Below are 17,764 nucleotides of genomic sequence, written 5' to 3'. Positions count from 1 at the left end.
TTTTAATTTTTATATCATATTTTTACTGTACCTTTTCTATGTTTAGATAGATTTTGATACACAAATACCAATGTGTTACAATTGCCTATGGAATTCAGTACAGTAACATGTTGTATAGGTTTGTAGCCTAGAAACAATAGGCTATACCCTATATAGCCTAGAGGTGTAGTAAGCTAGGCCATGTAGGTTTATGCAAGTATACTGTAGCATGTTTGCACAACAATCAGCTAACGATACATTTCTCAGAACATATCCTCATCTTTAAGCAACATATAACCATACACATATTTTTGAACATAGTGATCTATATCACAGGGTCATTTTAATTATACATAACAATTTCAGAGAGAGAGAGAGAGAGAAAGAGATTTAAACAGCACAGGTAAATTCACACATCTTTGTATTCAATAAGCATTTATCTCAGAGCCTGTGGGAGATGAAGACATAAATCTGCTCTTCCTAAGTTCTTCTCTATTCCCAAGGGCCTTTTATAGTGTGATCATCTTATCCTGCTGAATATCATTTTATAATTTTCATATAAAACATGGCCCCTAGACATAAGCCAACTTCTTCAACTGGTACTCAATCAAAGCATTTCTTTCAGGGTTAATTTTTATCTCTATGTTATTGTCTCCCTACATGATTACTTTAGAAACTTACTCTCAAGTAAGATGCTTCAATATGTGTGTGTGACATGCACATCTCAGAAGGACTCTTTCCAGAACTTTTTATCTAGATGCAAGGCACTGGCACTTAAAACATCAAAATAATAAAAAAAATGTTATGTGCCCTATAATGGGAAAATGTTGACTGTGTCATACTGAAGTTCAGACAATAGGGTGAGTTGATACTGCCATACTGGCCAGCAAAGGACCTATGCAGCAGTCTAGCATATAATCTTAGGGGTTGTTTTATGTCCCATGTATAATGTACAACTTACATGTTAAAGGAATTTGTTTTACTGTAATTTACTTGAAATACTTGAGAGGCTGCCATGTGTCATGTGCTCTTCTAGTTTCTTTGTAGATGGCAAATAAACACTATTAGGTAGATATTATTATTATAATTAATATGATTATTATTACTATCCTCTATAGCACTTTATCACCACAGTATGTGGGGTAGTTAGACTCAGCAAGATTCACATCTGCACCTCTTAACTGAAAAGTGAGATTATGTTCGGGTGAAGACAGAATAGCTGACTGCCTATGCCCTGCAATTTACAAATTCTGGAACAATACTGATATCCCCAGAGGGCCCCAACTATCTCTGCAACTGTCAACTCAGTTCATTCTCAAAAATCCTATAACATTAGTAATTTTTACCTTTAGCATAAAATTTTGACCTTTTTACTGATCTCATGCAAATCACCTTGAATATCAGTTTTTTACACCTCAAAGTAAAGAAGGAATCTGAGGGGTGGTTTTGAAATTAATGACTCAAACAGGAGTTGAAGAATTATGATCACTTGGAGGTAGAAAGGATGTGATTTTGCTAAAGGAAGAAGAAAAAGGAAAGTGTGAGTTTAGGACTTCTGAAAAATCTATTCTTTTGCTATACATTTACTGAGAGTTTCCATGCTTGAAAACAAATGCAGTAGTCTAGACTTTTCAATGGATTCAACTTTAAAACCCCTGAAAGATAGCCTGAAATAAAATAATAAACGTCAGAAGAAGATGGATTCATGAGGAACTCTGAATCCAAACAATACCAACTTCCATTTATCCAAAATGATTCACAGGCAGGATAACCAGACTGTAACAGGTGGCTACTTTTAAGTACAGATGCTAAATGTCATACCTGCAGATGGCTCATCAGTAGAACATGTAAAAAACATCTTAATTATATATTATGAAGCCTTTTCATAAAAAATTAAAAGATAGGCATTCATTATGCTTGTTTGAGTTATATCACTGAGTACAGATGCTGTTATGAGTTAGCTGGTGCTTTAATCAAAACAAGTATCAGTGGATCAATTTAATGATATGAAAGTTCTGACTTCAGGTTGGAAAGTTTCTGGCAATGCAAATTTCTTGCAGTTTCCTGATTTATGCATCAAAGCAGAGAGCTCTCCTCCACTAGAATCCCACATTAATATGTGCCAGAGTAAAAAAAGGGATAGTTAGCTAGTCATCCTTAAATAGAAGCATTCCAGCTTGACTTGGAGTGCTCCCGGAGTCATATCACACCTGAAGCCTGAAGCTGAAAATATTTAATTCCTTACATAGACTTTGGAATCATTGTGACTGATTTATAAAAGAACAGAGGTCATTTATGCACACATGCACTTTATTGTCAAATTATTTTTTGTTTTACTGTGATTGGCCAATTTATCCATAGGCATGGCTGGAATGACTTAGCTATTGCCAAATACCAAATCCACTCCTAAAGATGAAGATTTAATTTATTTTAGCATATTATAAAAGTGTCTCACAATCTGAGTGGTATTCCGTTAAAGGCAGCTCTCCAAATGTTTTGAGTCCCAGCAAATCCTCCTGGATTATGTAGGGCCTCAAGTGATATCAATAGCATATTTGTTAAATTATTATTCTCCTTGTCTGATATAGTCACCTTTCACTTCACCCTCATGAGGAATGGATGTTCCAAGTCTACCTACAATACAGTGTTAAATTCTCTAGATTCATTGCTTTACCTGAAAAATGAGGCAATAATGAATGCTGTGCTATCGTTCAGTGGGGTGTGTGTGTGAAGGTATTCATGTATGTATTATATCTTTGATCATGTTTTACAAAACTAAAATCACCATATAAATGCAAGGCTTACTAGGATTGGTTTTGACATAAAATCAAATCCAAAGGAGCTTCCTTAGAACTCTGAGCAAGCTGATTTGCAAGTAGGAAGCACAGAGTCAACCCTGCTGGTAATTAAGCACAAATGCCTGGGAATTTCTGTGAGGGAAGTCCTCTTCTTTCTTTTTTGTCCTCCCCTTTTTAGTTAAAATGAGCAAAATCAGCAAACAAACCCCTTTATTTTAAATTATAATGATAAAATTATATAACATAATGACATTAAAAATAAAAGAGTACAGGAGCTAAAAATGGAAAGTAGAAGTATTCCAACCTTCCAGCAGAACCACTATAAACTGTTTTTTGTATATCGCTCTTGTAACTTTCCTTGCAAAACCAAGCACATATATTTACACACGTATATATGCATATTTATAAATCTTTCCTTTACACATATAGCAATATCCCTCACCAGAAAAAAAAAACTGCCTGCCAGAATTTAAATTTATTTTTTATCCTTATTTGGCAAGAGAGGTACCAGCTATTTCACTGTATTGGATAAACAGATCTTCACCTTATAATCACAAGCAATAGTAGCGAATGTAGAGTGAACAGTCTGATTGTCCAAGGCAGTGGGGTGTAACAAGACTTCTCACACTTCGAAAAGCTGCCCCACCATTTAAGTAGTCATAGAAAATAAAGATTGGGTTTCTAGGTCTATAAGGTGGCAAACTCTGGAACCTGTACCAGCACACCCTTCTGGGTTTCAGCTTTTACCTAGGGAACTTGTGATGAATTTAAAAGAAATGAGGTAGACAATAGTAACTGCAATTTGGGGAAGTCTAGCTTGTTGAGGAAGAGAAATTGGCTCCCATGAAGAACTCCTGAGGCCACAGGACCTCTCCTGACAGGCATGTATGCATAGTTGTTACAGACAAGCTTTGCCTGTGGAACTGTACAGCCTTAACATGTGGTGGTAGTGAAGTAAAAGAGCTCATATTTTCACTCATTCTGAAGATCAGATACTTAAGCAACACTTCAGAACAAATTAGCCCAAATATTCTTAGAACTTGAAGTTGGGGAGGAGTAAAGAGAAATAAAAGCACTCCAGAGGGAAATCCTGGGCTTGATGTTAATAGAATGTAAGGAGGGTTGCACAATTAATTAATACAAATAAAATAACTTTTGTACTTCTCTGTTAGGATCTCTCACAAAGGCAGCTGGATGAATGCTCACAAAATGTGGGAAATGTGTTTCAGCTGTTTTAAAATGTGAACTTACCTAACTTAAAATATAGACTCCGTGAAGTATGTGAAATTCAACTCGGGGACATTGGGAGGTAACTCAAAGAAATAGGCAAATATCCTTGTTAGTGGCTGAAGTTTATGTACTCAGGGACCAGCAAGAATGCCAAATGGAGAGCCATGTCATACAAATTAGTATTCTGTGGGCAAAAGAAATGGTATGGAACCAGAGAAGATCTGTGAAGCAAAAACAATCTTAAGCAAAAATAACAAATTGGGAGGCGTCAATTTACCAGACTTCAAGCTATACTACAAGGCTATAGTAACTGAAACAGCATGGTGCTGGCACAAGAACAGAGTCATAGACCAATGGAACATAACTGAGAACCCAGATATAAAACCATCCTCATATAGCCATCTAATCTTTAACAAAGCAGACAAAAACACACACTGGGGAAAAGAATCCTTATTCAATAAATTGTGTATCCATATGCAGATGACTGAAACAGGATCCATACCTCTCACCTCTCACAAAAATCAACACACGGTGGATAACAGACTTAAACCTAAGGCATGAAACCATAAAAATTCTAGAAGAAAATGTTGGAAAAACTCTTATAGAAATTGGCCTAGGCAAAGAATTTATGAAGAAGACCCCAAAGGCCATCACAGCAACAACAAAAATAAATAAATGGGGCCTGATCAAATTAAGAGCTTCTGCACGGCCAGGGAAACTATCAGGAGAACAAACAGACAACCTAGAGAGTGGGAGAAAATATTTACATGCTACTCATCCAATAAAGGGCTGATAACTAGAATCTATATAGAACTCAGGAAAATGAGCAAGAAAAAATCAAACAACCCCATTAAAAAGTGAGCAAAGGTCATGAACAGAAACTTTTCAAAAGAAGACAGAGTAATGTCCACTAAACATGTGAAAAAATGCTCAACATCTCTAATCATCATGGAAATGCAAATCAAAACCACAATGAGATATCATTTCACTTATCCCCAGTGAGAATGGCTTTTATCAAAAAGTTCCAAAACAATAAATGTTGGCGTGGATGCAGAGAAATAAGAATACTCATACACTGCTGGTGGGACTGCAAACTAGTAAAACCTCTGTCTAAAGTAATATGGAGATACCTCAAAGAGCTAAAAGTAGAACTACCATTTAATCCAGCAATCCCATTACTGGGCATCTACCCAAAAGAACAAAAGGCATTCTATAAAAAAGACATCTGCACTAGAATGTTTATAGCAGCACAATTCACAACTGCAAAGATGTGGAAACAACCCAAGTGCCCATCAATACATGAGTGGATTAATAAAATGTGGTATATGTATACCATCGAGTTCTACTCAGCCACAAAAAACAATGGTGATCTAGCACCTCTTGTATTATCTTGGATAGAGCTGGAGCCCATTTTACTAAGTGAAGTATCACAAGAATGGAAAAACAAGCACCACATGTGCTCACCATCAAATTGGTATTAACTGACCAACAGTTATGTGTATATATAGTAGTAAGTTCTTCAGGCGTTGGGCAGGTTGGGGGCGGGGAGAATGGGTTAGGTATATTCACTCCTAATGGGTGTGGTGTGCACCATCTGGTGGATGGACACACTTGAAGCTCTGGCTTGGGTGGGGCAAAGGCAATATAAGTAACCTAAACATTTGTACCCCTGTAATATGCTGAAAATAAATAAAGAAATATGAGTCTCAAACCATAAGTCACAAGAGAGGATTATCTGAAAAAATAAAAGAATAAAAAAACCCAGCTGCTTCTTACGTGGGCACCTCTGTACTGTTTCAGAATAAATAACAATAAAAATTCTGCCCACGTTTCCTTAGCAAATTTGGAATCTTATTATAATCAGAGCATTGCCAATTTCTTTTCTCAAGTATCCCTGGTATCTTCTCACATCAGCACATGCCTGTCTATACTTCCCTATTCTCAATGGCTGAATAATATTCACATTTTACAAAAGTATCATAAATTACTTAACCAATTCCTAATTTATTGTCATTCAAGTTATTTTCAGTTCTCTGTGAATGAAAACAATATTGCAAGGGCCATATTCATACACATATTTACATTAGTATAATTCACAGATTAAATTCTCAACAGACAAATCCCTGGTCAAAGAGATGATGCACTTTCAATTTAGTAACTATGTCAAATGGCACTCCAAATGTTTTTATCTATTTATACTCCCAGCAATGATGTATGAGAATTAGAATTTCTTTGTAAGTACACTGACACTTTCCAGATGTGGTCTCAAGGTTGTTGTAATGTGACTTATAGTCAAGGCTACTCATCTCAAGACACTTCCCTTCTTACCACTCAAAGCACTGATCCAAGTCAATTCTTTCCGGATTTATGAAGAGAAAAAGCCCAGCAGTATTTTTTTATATAAAAGCAGCCGCTGATTTTCTTATGAGTACCTCATATTCACAGTTTTGCAGGCACAAATGTCAAGAAGGGGTGTAGTGTACCTGCTGAATCACAGCTCTGTTTGAGAAAACCACTTCAGAACAGCTGAAAGAGCTAGCTCAAATCCACTTGCACCCCACCCCCTTCTCGCCCACTTCCCCTTAACACTTCCACACACAGATGCTGCTCACACCTTCTCATTTATGGCACCTCCAGTTACTCCTGCCAATTTATTTACTTATCACGCAAACCTGAGAGACTGATATCACCAAGAAAGAAACACTCCTTGGGGAGGTAATATATTTCCAGAGACTATACAAGCAGGGGGAGAGGACAATTTCAAGAATACTTGCACAGCCAAAACTTTCATTCCTTAATTCGGCCAAAGTGACCTCTTTCCTATCAGAATCCATCCAGGTTCAGTTCTTTTGGGCATAATCATTATCCATGTCACACGTTTTCTTTTCCATCTTGAATCTTTCCCCTTTCACTTGATGGTAATCAAAAGGATAGCTATCATTTGTGACACAGAAAACCTAAAAGAAATTTGGAAAATGAATACTGGGCTTGCTGATTAAAGAAGGTGACTCTGGAAAGATCATTCTACCTCCTGTCTTTGACTCTATGTTTTTGGCATCATTATAGTAACATTAAACTTCTTACCACATTGTTACACCAGGGCTCTGGAGTCTGATTGCCGGAGTTTGAGTTCCTGCTGCATCCTTGCCATATATAGGATCTTAAAGTATTACTTATCCATGGTCAGACAAAATTTGGGGCATTGGGGATTCAATGAAACATCCAAGTTTCCTGCTCATGTCGAATTTATACCAGGGAAGTACAGGCATAAAATTAATCAATAAGTAATACAGTTTTACAAAAAGATTAAAATATGGAAAAAATATAGGGTAATATAGTAGCTTAGTAAAGACAGTGTAGAGAACAATATTAGAGTGGTGATGGACAGCATCTTTGAAGAGGTATCATTTGAGTTGACACTATAGAGATGAGGCATGTGAAGAAGACCAGGCAGCTAAAATGGCTCTATGCTGGATATAGGCTTGGCATACTAAAACAACCACCAGAAAAAAAAAAAAAAAAAAAAAAAAACCCAAACCAAAACCCTATTTTAATGGCCAGTCTGACTGCAGCATGACAAGCAGCAGTGAAAGGAGAATGGCATGCTGTAAGGTCAGATGGACGGTTGGGCCATCTCAAAGAGGCCCTTGGTAAGGAGGATGGATATTTGCTATTATGAGTATAGATTGTGAAGTTATCAGTTCCAACTGAAACAATCAAGTGAAAATCTGTGTCTCTCTTGTCTTAGAACATTTTTGGCCCACATTCTGTACCATTAATTTCAAAGCTTTCTGTCTTTTGAAATTTATCTGACCTATTAATGCTGGACATGGGGTCTAGTTCAAGTGAAGTTTTGGTACCATTGTAAAGACAGAAATTTGATCTACCTATAAAATATTTATGTTCATGGGCTGATACTATAGAGCACAACATGCTAAAAATCTATACTAAGTTAACATTTTTTGATAATATCTCTGAAAATATTTTTCTCTAAAATGTTGGTAAAGGGAAAATTGACAAACTCAGCTCTCTACTCTGTGTTGCCGTCTTATGAAATGTGTATTGTTAGGGAGAGAGTGGAGGAAAAACTGAACGGGGAAGTTATTGTCAAAGATAATCCAGTATAAAAAGTTTTTTCCATGATGTTAGTTGGCATTATAATGTCAATAAATTATGTATGATCTTTCGAGGTAGATCTTTTTTGGTTCTATTATTTCAAGACCCAATAAGCACAAAATAAAAAATATGAGGTCATGAGTGGCCAGTTCTCTGCCACCTCCTACTGGATGTGTGTCACATCCACCTTCTCACAGCTTATACTGTGGTCACCATCGAGTAAGGGGGCATATATTTTTATGTATAAAAGGAGGATGCAAACCAAAACCTCCTTATAATATTGAGTAAAACCATGAAAGTGTAGAAAATCAAACTGACTACCTAATTGTAACCACAGAACCAGTTCAGTCTGGTTCAACTTTTGCTCAACTTTGTCAGCAACAAAATGTAATGGAATGATGAGTTGTTTTTCAGTGCAACAACCCCGAGGTTGTAGGTAACATAACTTGCGCATGTCCAGTTGAAATGAGTGTGCCTGATTCATGACCCTGGGGCCAGCCAGAACAAAAACATCAATAATAGGCAGAAATTAAGTGCTCAGAGCAAGAAACAGGGACAAAATTGAGAACCGAGGGAGCCTTGTTTTGTGTTGTACAAATTTAAGAGCCAAGGACCCATCAGCCCATCATTGCATGATCCAATCAGGTCACATCTCACTGCATCTTCCTGTCTCCCCTGTGGTTACTCTCTGCCTGTAAAACCTGCTCCTGGATCCCGGCTCAGGGAGACAGATTTGAGCATTGCCTCCTGTCTTCTTGCCAGTCAATTCACAGTACAGCTTTTTTTTTTTTTTTTCTCAAAAGACAGTGCCATAGTATTGGCTTCTATGTGCCTTGAGCAGTGAGCCCATTTCTCAGCAACATGTTTTTCAGATACTCTTTAGGGAATATACACATACTGTAGCAGGTGTTAGTGTTCTGCTCCATGTACATGTAGCCAGCTTGAGTTCATCAACAGTTGCAGTAGAGTTTCTAGGAGGCTGACAGCATCCCACCTTATAACTCTGTGTCTCCCTTATTCCCTGTTTTAAAGCTATTTCTGTCACCAAAGGACCTCTCTCTGCTGCAATCAACCACAACTTAGAAATGTACATGAGTTGATATTCCAGAAGGCAGCAGTCAGCCAATGGGGGATAGACATCTGTGGATAAGTACCCCAGACTTCCTATCATCTAGTAAGAAGATTCTGAGATGAGTTCTACGTGATGCCTCAAGGAGTTCTAAAGAGACTGAACTCCAATTATTTTTAGCTTTAACACACTTATTAACACCGTCTCTGCTGGCTTTTTTTTCCTTGCCTACTTTCTCTACCGCCTCAGGTATAATTCCTGGTATATCCTCTCAAATAAATAATCTGTATTCAAGTCTTTGCTTTTGAGAGAAATCTAAGCTAAGATGCATACTTTATCCCATGTAAAGTTCATGTAATGAACTTTATGTGGTATACAATATATATTAGCCCATTAAATTATGCCATTTAAAATTCATTACCATACCGTGGAGTGGTATTATTATTACAGGGCTCTCGTTTTTGCTAATGGATATGTGCTCTCTCACCACGATGGCCACCTGTCTGCTCTGGGAGTGAATATAGGTGCATCAAGCAAGCAGTGAGGTCAGTAAAATGGAATCTGGGTAGGAAACTAGTGTTGTCATTTTCTAAAAGACTGATTATACTAGGGAATAAAATAAACTGATGGAATATAGCTATTCTCTTGTATATGTGCTTTTATTCAAAATATTTCTTCCAGTTAGAATTCCCTCTCCACTTTCTTCATTTAGAAAAATTATTATCATCCTGGAAAAAAAATAGACCAAATAATAATATTGTGTGAAGTATTCTGTATTTTCATCAAAAAAATAATTTCTCTCTCCTCTTTGGCCTTGTAGTCTTTATGTCTAAATCACATTTTATTATAATTCAGTAAATGTATATTTTTGTGTGTTCTACCTGGTAGGATCTTGAGAGTAAGCATGAAGTTGTATTTAACTTTCAAATTTAATATAAAATCATTCTGTCATATTCACCAAAATTTTCATTGATATTAATTCAAAATTGCTATAAACATATTTATTGCTATGAACCTATTGGGGATTTTTCAATATTAAGACTTTCAGGGAGAATAATAATATTGTTTTTCAAGTATTTTCTTAAATGACTTAGGGGAGTTTTAGGGGAGTTATCTTTAAAAGGCCCTCCTCATTTCTTGTAAATGTGGACTCAGGTACTTAATATTTGCTACGTCCTCATAGTCAAAAAATTATAACTGATATATGAGTTCTGACACCAATTTTTGGACACTAAATGAGTATTCTACAATTCAATTCTTTTTTTTGTTTGTTTTTTACTATGAAATATCTGATTTTATTTTGTGATTCAAAAAGAAATATATTCATGTTAAATTTAGACTGTTTAGCTTTCCATTGATCTCCCAAATAATTATGACACTAGCTATCTTGACTTAGCATCAAATTCCCCAAGTTGCAGCTCAAGGTTCCCAATAAGACTGCCCTTCAGATGCCAAATGCAAGTGAGATCCCCAGGCTATGTAAACTTCTGAACCCCTCTGGGATATTGGGTAATCACTCTGTGATTCTCCCCATGTTCACAGTAAATAAATTTGTCATCTCTTTCTCTTATTAATCTGTCTTATTGTGAGTTGATCTTTCAGTAAAGCTTCAGGGGGCAAAGGAGAAGTTTTCCCTTCTCCTCCACAATACAAATTTATAGTCAGATGAACAAAAATGAAAGTAGCACAAAATGATATGATGGTATAATTCAGTACATATGTATTTTCAGAATGAAGACCCAAAGATACAGGGGAAATTGTCCATTTTTATGCTTCGGTTCAACAAAGTATGGACAGCTATACTATGGATCCCACTTACAGCAGGCACCTGAAAGGCAGTCTTATTAGGGACCTTGACCTTCAACTTGTGGGATCTGATGCTAAATCAAGATATAATTCGTGTCAAAAGAATAGATGAAATATCTGAGAGTGGTAAGGACTTTCTGTCTCTTCCCTTCTTGAGCAGTTAATTTTTCCTGCTTATTTGTGAGATTTCTAGGGAGGGAGTCTTAAGACAATTGCATTTATATTGGAGAAAGTTCTCCTCAGCCAGATAAGAAAACTTTCAGAGACAGCCCCTCCATGTGCTTGCAGGGGAGAAAAAAGAGAAAGTAGGAAACTCCTTAGTTCTGAGACAGCTTCTAAGTTCTTTGAATTTCCTTTAATTCAAAAGTGCTCAGCATGCTAAAGCACCATACTTTGGGGTATTCTCTGTGTTCCATATTATCAACTAGGAAGCTCCCAAGAGCCTCAGTAATCAGAGATTTTTTTTTTTAATCAAGGATTCATTATATTGGCATGATTGATGATTAAATCAAGGCTAAAAGTTCTAGCCCTTTAATCACTAGGTTGGTTTTTCTAGTGACCAGTCCTCATACTAAAGCTACCTAAGGCCCCCCATCCCCAGCAGCAAGTCTTCTCATAAGCATAACAAAAACATTCCTATTGCTCAGGAAATGTCAAAGATTTTTGAAGCTCAGTGTCCAGAACTGGGGAAAAGACTAAATATATTTTGTAGTATATTACAGTATTTGTAAAAATTGTTTACTTGTATAACTGTTTAGTAATCAGCCACCTTATTGGATATTCTGATGATTTCAAACACTTTTTCATTTACCTTTTTGGGTTTCCTGAACGTAGAATCAAATTATATACAAGTAATTATCATTGCATCTCTGCCTTTTTTAATATATGCAATATTTACTTCATTTTTTAATGTATTTGTCTATCATTTTTTATATCAGTTTCTTCTTCTACATAAAGAATTAAAATTTAGAGGTTTGAAATAGTAAATATTTTATTATTTTCCACAGTTTTGTGAACTGGCTGAGCCATAGTCTTGGTCTGAGTTGGCCCAGCTGGGCTTGGCTAGGATGGCTACACTCAGATATGTGGCTATTGGCTCCATGTTAGCTGTGGCATCCAGACATAACCTGACTATGACAGCGATCCTGGGCCAGCCTGCTGAATGATGCTAGCCCAGGATCATCGCCACAGTGGTAGGGTTATGGAATTCTCAAAAAACAGCAAGAGAGAGTACACCTCATGTACTAGCACTTTCAAATCTCTACTTGTGTCGTATTTGTTAAAGTCCCATTGGCTAAAGAATAGCTGTAGGGTAAAGGGAAAGCTTCTCTTTCCCCCTCAGAATGTTTGCTAAAAATCACTGACAATAGGCAGATTAATGGAGAAAAGGCATATAAATTTATTATTAACATGTGCACAGGAGTTTTCAGAATGAAGAGCCAAAGATACAGAGGACATTGTCCATTTTTAATGCTTAGACTCAACAAAGTACGAATAGCTGTGTAGAGGTATGATTAGACAAAAGGGGTATGATCTAATGCTAATACATTGAGTAGGAATATCTAGCAAGGCACGTCCATCTAGATTCTCCTTGGCCTCTCTGAGCATACATTCCTTCCTTCTGGTTATGGGAAAGGATCCTCTCTGAAATGGGGGATCTTATGACCTATAGTCAAACAATGTAGCTCAGATAATTTCTTTATGGCCATCTTTACACAGAAAGGTGGAGGGAAAGTTAAAGTAATATTTTTAGGTTTTCAGGCTGGCTTTGGGGAAAAGCAGTTTTGTTTATCATCATGCACCTTGGGGAAGAGGGATTCTAGATTGTATGGCTAACCTTGAAAAGGAATGGAGAGATGGGAGGGTAGGAGGAAATCAGAGATAAACTTTTCCTTCTGAGGCCTTTATTTTGGGGTATTGTTTTCTGACTCTGAATAGCATACATCTAACCCCAAATTAAATGTATGGAGTAATATGTTCCATACTCCATCTCTTAATGAAGAGAGCTACAAAACCAGATTGCAAGGAGACATGCATAGAGGGATGAGGTAAATTTGTGGCCATTTTTGTCATTGGTTACAGTTTTAGAATAATGCTTAATAATAAAAGTAACAGTAAACATCATTTTCCTCATTTTTGACTTTAATAATTATTTTAATTTTTACTATTGAGTATGATATTGGCTATTTGATAAAATACTCTTGCTTAAAATATCTTTTCCCTGGTATTCCACAGTTCTATTCTGCTCCTCCTTCTATGACTATTGTTTCTAAATTTAACTCTTTAATTTATCTCACTCTTTCTTCTACTCTACTATGTATGGACATCTTCTTGGTTTCTTTCTTGGCCTTTTGTCTGTCTAAGATTTCTTGAAGAGTTCTCATTCACCTTAGTACTTTAAATATCTTGTCTGTAAAATAATTCCCAAACATTCCTCCCCATTTCAGATATGCTCTAGAATCCAATTTTCTAAACTATTTGATAAACACTTCCACTGGGTAATGCTCCATTAATTTAAACTGAATATATCTAAAAAATATTTTCATTTATCTCACCCATTCTGTTCTGAGTCATTACTTCCAGATGTTAAAATTTAAACTTTGTTCATATTATTTTCTCCTCCACTGTAGAGGCTATTTTTTTTTCTGTCCTTCCTTCATATACAGTTTTACCTTCCAAGAAATGACCAAAAGACCTGCTGTAGGTCATCATTGAAATAGGGACCCAATGAAGTTGAATCATTTGATAAGAGCCCTTAGAACAATGATATATGAGCTTCTGACACTGAAATACTCAGAAATGACCTGGTCCAAATTCTCACCAACATTTTTTATTTTCAACTTTCCTTTCATTTTTTGGAAATACTCTAATAATCTTTCCAAAAATATCTGTTCCCACTTTTTCCCGCTAACTTAGTAAGTGCCTATTCTGATTGCTTTTAATTAAAGAATTCTAGTTAACAATTGATGCTTAACAAGTGGTTGAAATTGATGAATTCCCAGAGACCACATGAAATATTCTCCAGAGGTTAGAATCTAAAAATAGGTAAAATGCAAAGAAAGTCCTATTTGTATCGTGAGAATGGGAAATTGATAGTTTTGTGATTAATGGCTCTTACTTGTACAAACCTAAGATAGGGTCATCATTGAAGGTGAAGATTGAAGAGATCAGATTGGTCGTCCCATTTGACCAATTTAAAGGAAATGAGAAAAAAAATTTAAAGATAAGATGATTGTTTCTAAATGACATTAGATAACAGGGCAAGAGAAAACAAACTTCAACCTCAAAACCCTTCCCTCAAGTCAAGAATTGAATCTAAGACAGTATATAACATTGCTGAAATAAATTCTTGTTCCTTATACTGCAGGCTGACACTCCCGAAAACCAAGGTCGCAGAGTCATTTTGTGGGTTAATGACTTACAACTCCAGTTGAATGCACAACATTGTCAGATCTCTTATATGAAAGGTAAGATCCTGATTTTTCTTTAAAGTTATAACCTAATAATTGTAATCAGTGTTTCTTGGAGAACCCAGAGGACTTCTGAAATGCTTTTCAAAAGAGCTGCCTTGCTTGAAAAAGTCATGACCCTTTTTTCATTATTGTTCACTTGGAAACAAAAATTTACATTCAAGTTGTCTACAGACTGAAAAGCAGAATCAAAGTTATATCCAGAAAGAAATGCAGTAATTCACCAATTTATATTGTTAAAAAAGAATAATGGAGGATTGATTTAGTGTCTGCCTAATCAAGAAAGTAAGGGCATAATTTTGATTAGACTCAATTTATTGTTATATATGCACTTATAGGAGATTGTGCATTCAATAAGGTTGTTGAGGCATTTGTCTCCTTCTTAACAGTTTGTTAGATTGGCCAATGATAGGGAAAGATGTTTAAATGTTAGGTAAAATAGGAATGTTATGCTTCCTGACTTCCTATATCTTCCTTCATTATATTATCTGTAAGTATCCAGAAGACCCTTCTTTTCCTTGTCATGAGGAATAATTGATGTGGGAAACACTAAAATGTTTTAAAAAACAATTTATATGTTTTATGTTGGTCAAAAATGTTGATAGGAAGTTTTACAGGATACCTCTTCTCAGTAAAGCTAAGAAGTTTCACAGAGCTATAGGCAATTAACTCCTAGAAGCAAAACAGATCTTATCAGCATTATAGGCATAACTAATGACGATGTTTAACTATGGTGTTTAAGTACAGATATGATGACATAAACATATTTTAGGAAATACACTGATCTGAGATCTAGCTGTAGAATATTAAGGAAAAATACAAAGACAGCTCATAAAGATTTTACTTAATTTATTCATCTACAGCTACTTTCATTAAAACACTCACCTAATTCCAAGACCTGAGTAAGTCCATAAACACTGAGCTTGAATGAAGTTATTGTCTGTTGCTTACAATCAATGAACCTTAATTGACACAATCACTTTGTGCACCACTTTGGGATGAAATGGTATTTCTCACTCCTGTCTGGTGTCGTCCAGATGGTCATTTGGTAAATTAGCCATCCATATGCTCTTCTGAAGACTCTGAATAGGAAGTGAGGAACTGTCTATTCCACAACAGAAATATGAGGTGAGAAAGTCATTATTAGCCTTAGAAACATACAATCCTGGAGATTTAGAAGAAAAGAAATTAGATCTGAGATTTCAGTAAAAATCAGCATAGGCATGTTCAAGAGATGAGGATTAAACTGCACATGCTCTCAGGGAAAACTGCTGACAGTTATTGCTGCTTCTAGATACCAGAGAATGAACAAAGAAGAATACTAATGACTCGCTTTACTATGAAGAAGTAATATTACTTACAGTTATTTGTGAGAACTGTTTACTATTACTATCATATTACCATATGCATAATAAATACTTTGTGTAATATATGTGCCAGATTAATTTTGAAATTTTTATTTGATTGTAATTCTAAACTCTGCTCCTTGCATTCCATTTTGTGTTGCTAGGCTGGGATAATAACCTGACCACACTGCAAAAAACAATAAAGAACATTGACTGTAACACTGAATAAATGTTTGTGAAAGAAATATGCCTTTTTTCCCCCTTAGCACAGAAAACAGAGACAATTTTCATTTTTTATATGCGATATAGAGTTCTAAGCTGAAAGCTCTGGTGGAGATGAGACAGGGGAAGACAAAAGGGAGATTTCACATCTCATGTGTCCAGTGCAGGCTAAGTGCAGGTGGACTTGTGATACGGCCCTGAAGAACATGGTTGTTTGGGTGGGAGTTGGCTGAGACAGAAAGGTTAAGGATGAATTCATATCTTAAAAAAATGAAAAGAATCAAAGCTAAGAAGCCAAACCTGTTGTCAAATCCAAGGAGAAAACATAACTGAGATTAGACAAGCAGGTCAAGAGTTTAAGGGAAAATGAGATCCACTTTTCAAACATTTTGAATGTCTGCAATGTTCTTGGTATCTGTGGATATCTACACTGAAGAGTTTATAGCCCAGTGGGGGAGATACACACATAAATAGATTATTACAACACAAGAAAGAAAATTTTATCATAGAAAATAGAACATAGCATTATAGATACAAAAGAGAGGTTCATTTAAGGCGGTGGGGAGGAAGGGCACAAAACGTTTTCTGAAAAAATAAAGCTCAAGCTGAGACTTAAAGAATATGTAAGAGTTAGATAGATAACTGATGTCTGTAAGATAAATTTGGGGATACTCCAGGAAGGAGAGTTGAAATACCCAAAATAATAAAGTCAAGACACAGCACAAAGAATTCTGGAAATTGTAGGCAAGTAAGTACTGCTAGTTCTTGAAGCACAAGGAAGAAAACATCAAGACGGCGGAGACCAGAGGTTGTGGGTAAAGGAAGAAGATAAGCTTGCTTATGCCATGTTGAGGAGCTTAGATAACACCCTGTAGAAGATGGGTAGTCATTCAAACCTTTTGGGGGTTTTGTTAGAGGATAAGTCATTTTCTTTGATTTAGAGATTCTCTTAAATAAACATCCCATGCTTCTTTTCCCACCTGTTACTCAATGCTTTCCACTGAATGTGAATCGAGTTATCTAATTGATTAGTTTAAGAAAAAATGATCTACTTCTTCTCGCTTGTCTCTTGTGTGTGCCTGCCTTTTGAGCAGTGCCCTCTGGTCTGCTCCTTCATTGAATGGTTAGTTTAGAGAGACAACCTTTCACACCATGGGGGAGACCTGATTGCTCAGCTGTGCCAAGTACTGGCTGCAGCTGTCTGCCAAATTTAGATGAGAGTGTTGACCTGTCCTTTTACTCTGGATATGAACACACATTCTACCATCTGCTTTTCTATAATAAAGCTAACATTTTGATCTCTAATTAATTTATTCAAAAAGCAGGGAAGAAGATATTTATTTATATCATTCAAAAACTCTAATAATTTTCCCTTTACATGTATCATTGGTAGTTGTGGTGAAGGTGAGTGTCAGAATTACAAAGTTTGTCAACAAAAATTAATGACATTTATAGGAGGTGAGGAAGACCAAGAAGGTTGATAGTGCGTATAAAAGGGAAAAGCAGAGGTGAGAAATACTTAGAGAAGAAAATAGGGCTCACTCAATAAGTTGTAGCTGTATGGAAAAGAATGTATTAAGGATGACACTTAAGGCTGTAGTTTAGGTGACTGTGTGAATATGAAGAGAACCAATTCACAGAGTAAATAAGAAAGCTCTGATGTGAAAAAGAAAGAATTTAGATTTGGATTTGAGCTTACCATGTGATATCTAAACATGAATGTTTAGT

Source organism: Lemur catta, chromosome 4 (genome assembly GCF_020740605.2).
Source record: "Lemur catta isolate mLemCat1 chromosome 4, mLemCat1.pri, whole genome shotgun sequence".
Taxonomy (NCBI): Eukaryota; Metazoa; Chordata; class Mammalia; order Primates; family Lemuridae; genus Lemur; species Lemur catta.
The sequence above is the reverse complement of the archived record's forward strand: the minus strand, read 5'-3'. Positions refer to the sequence as shown.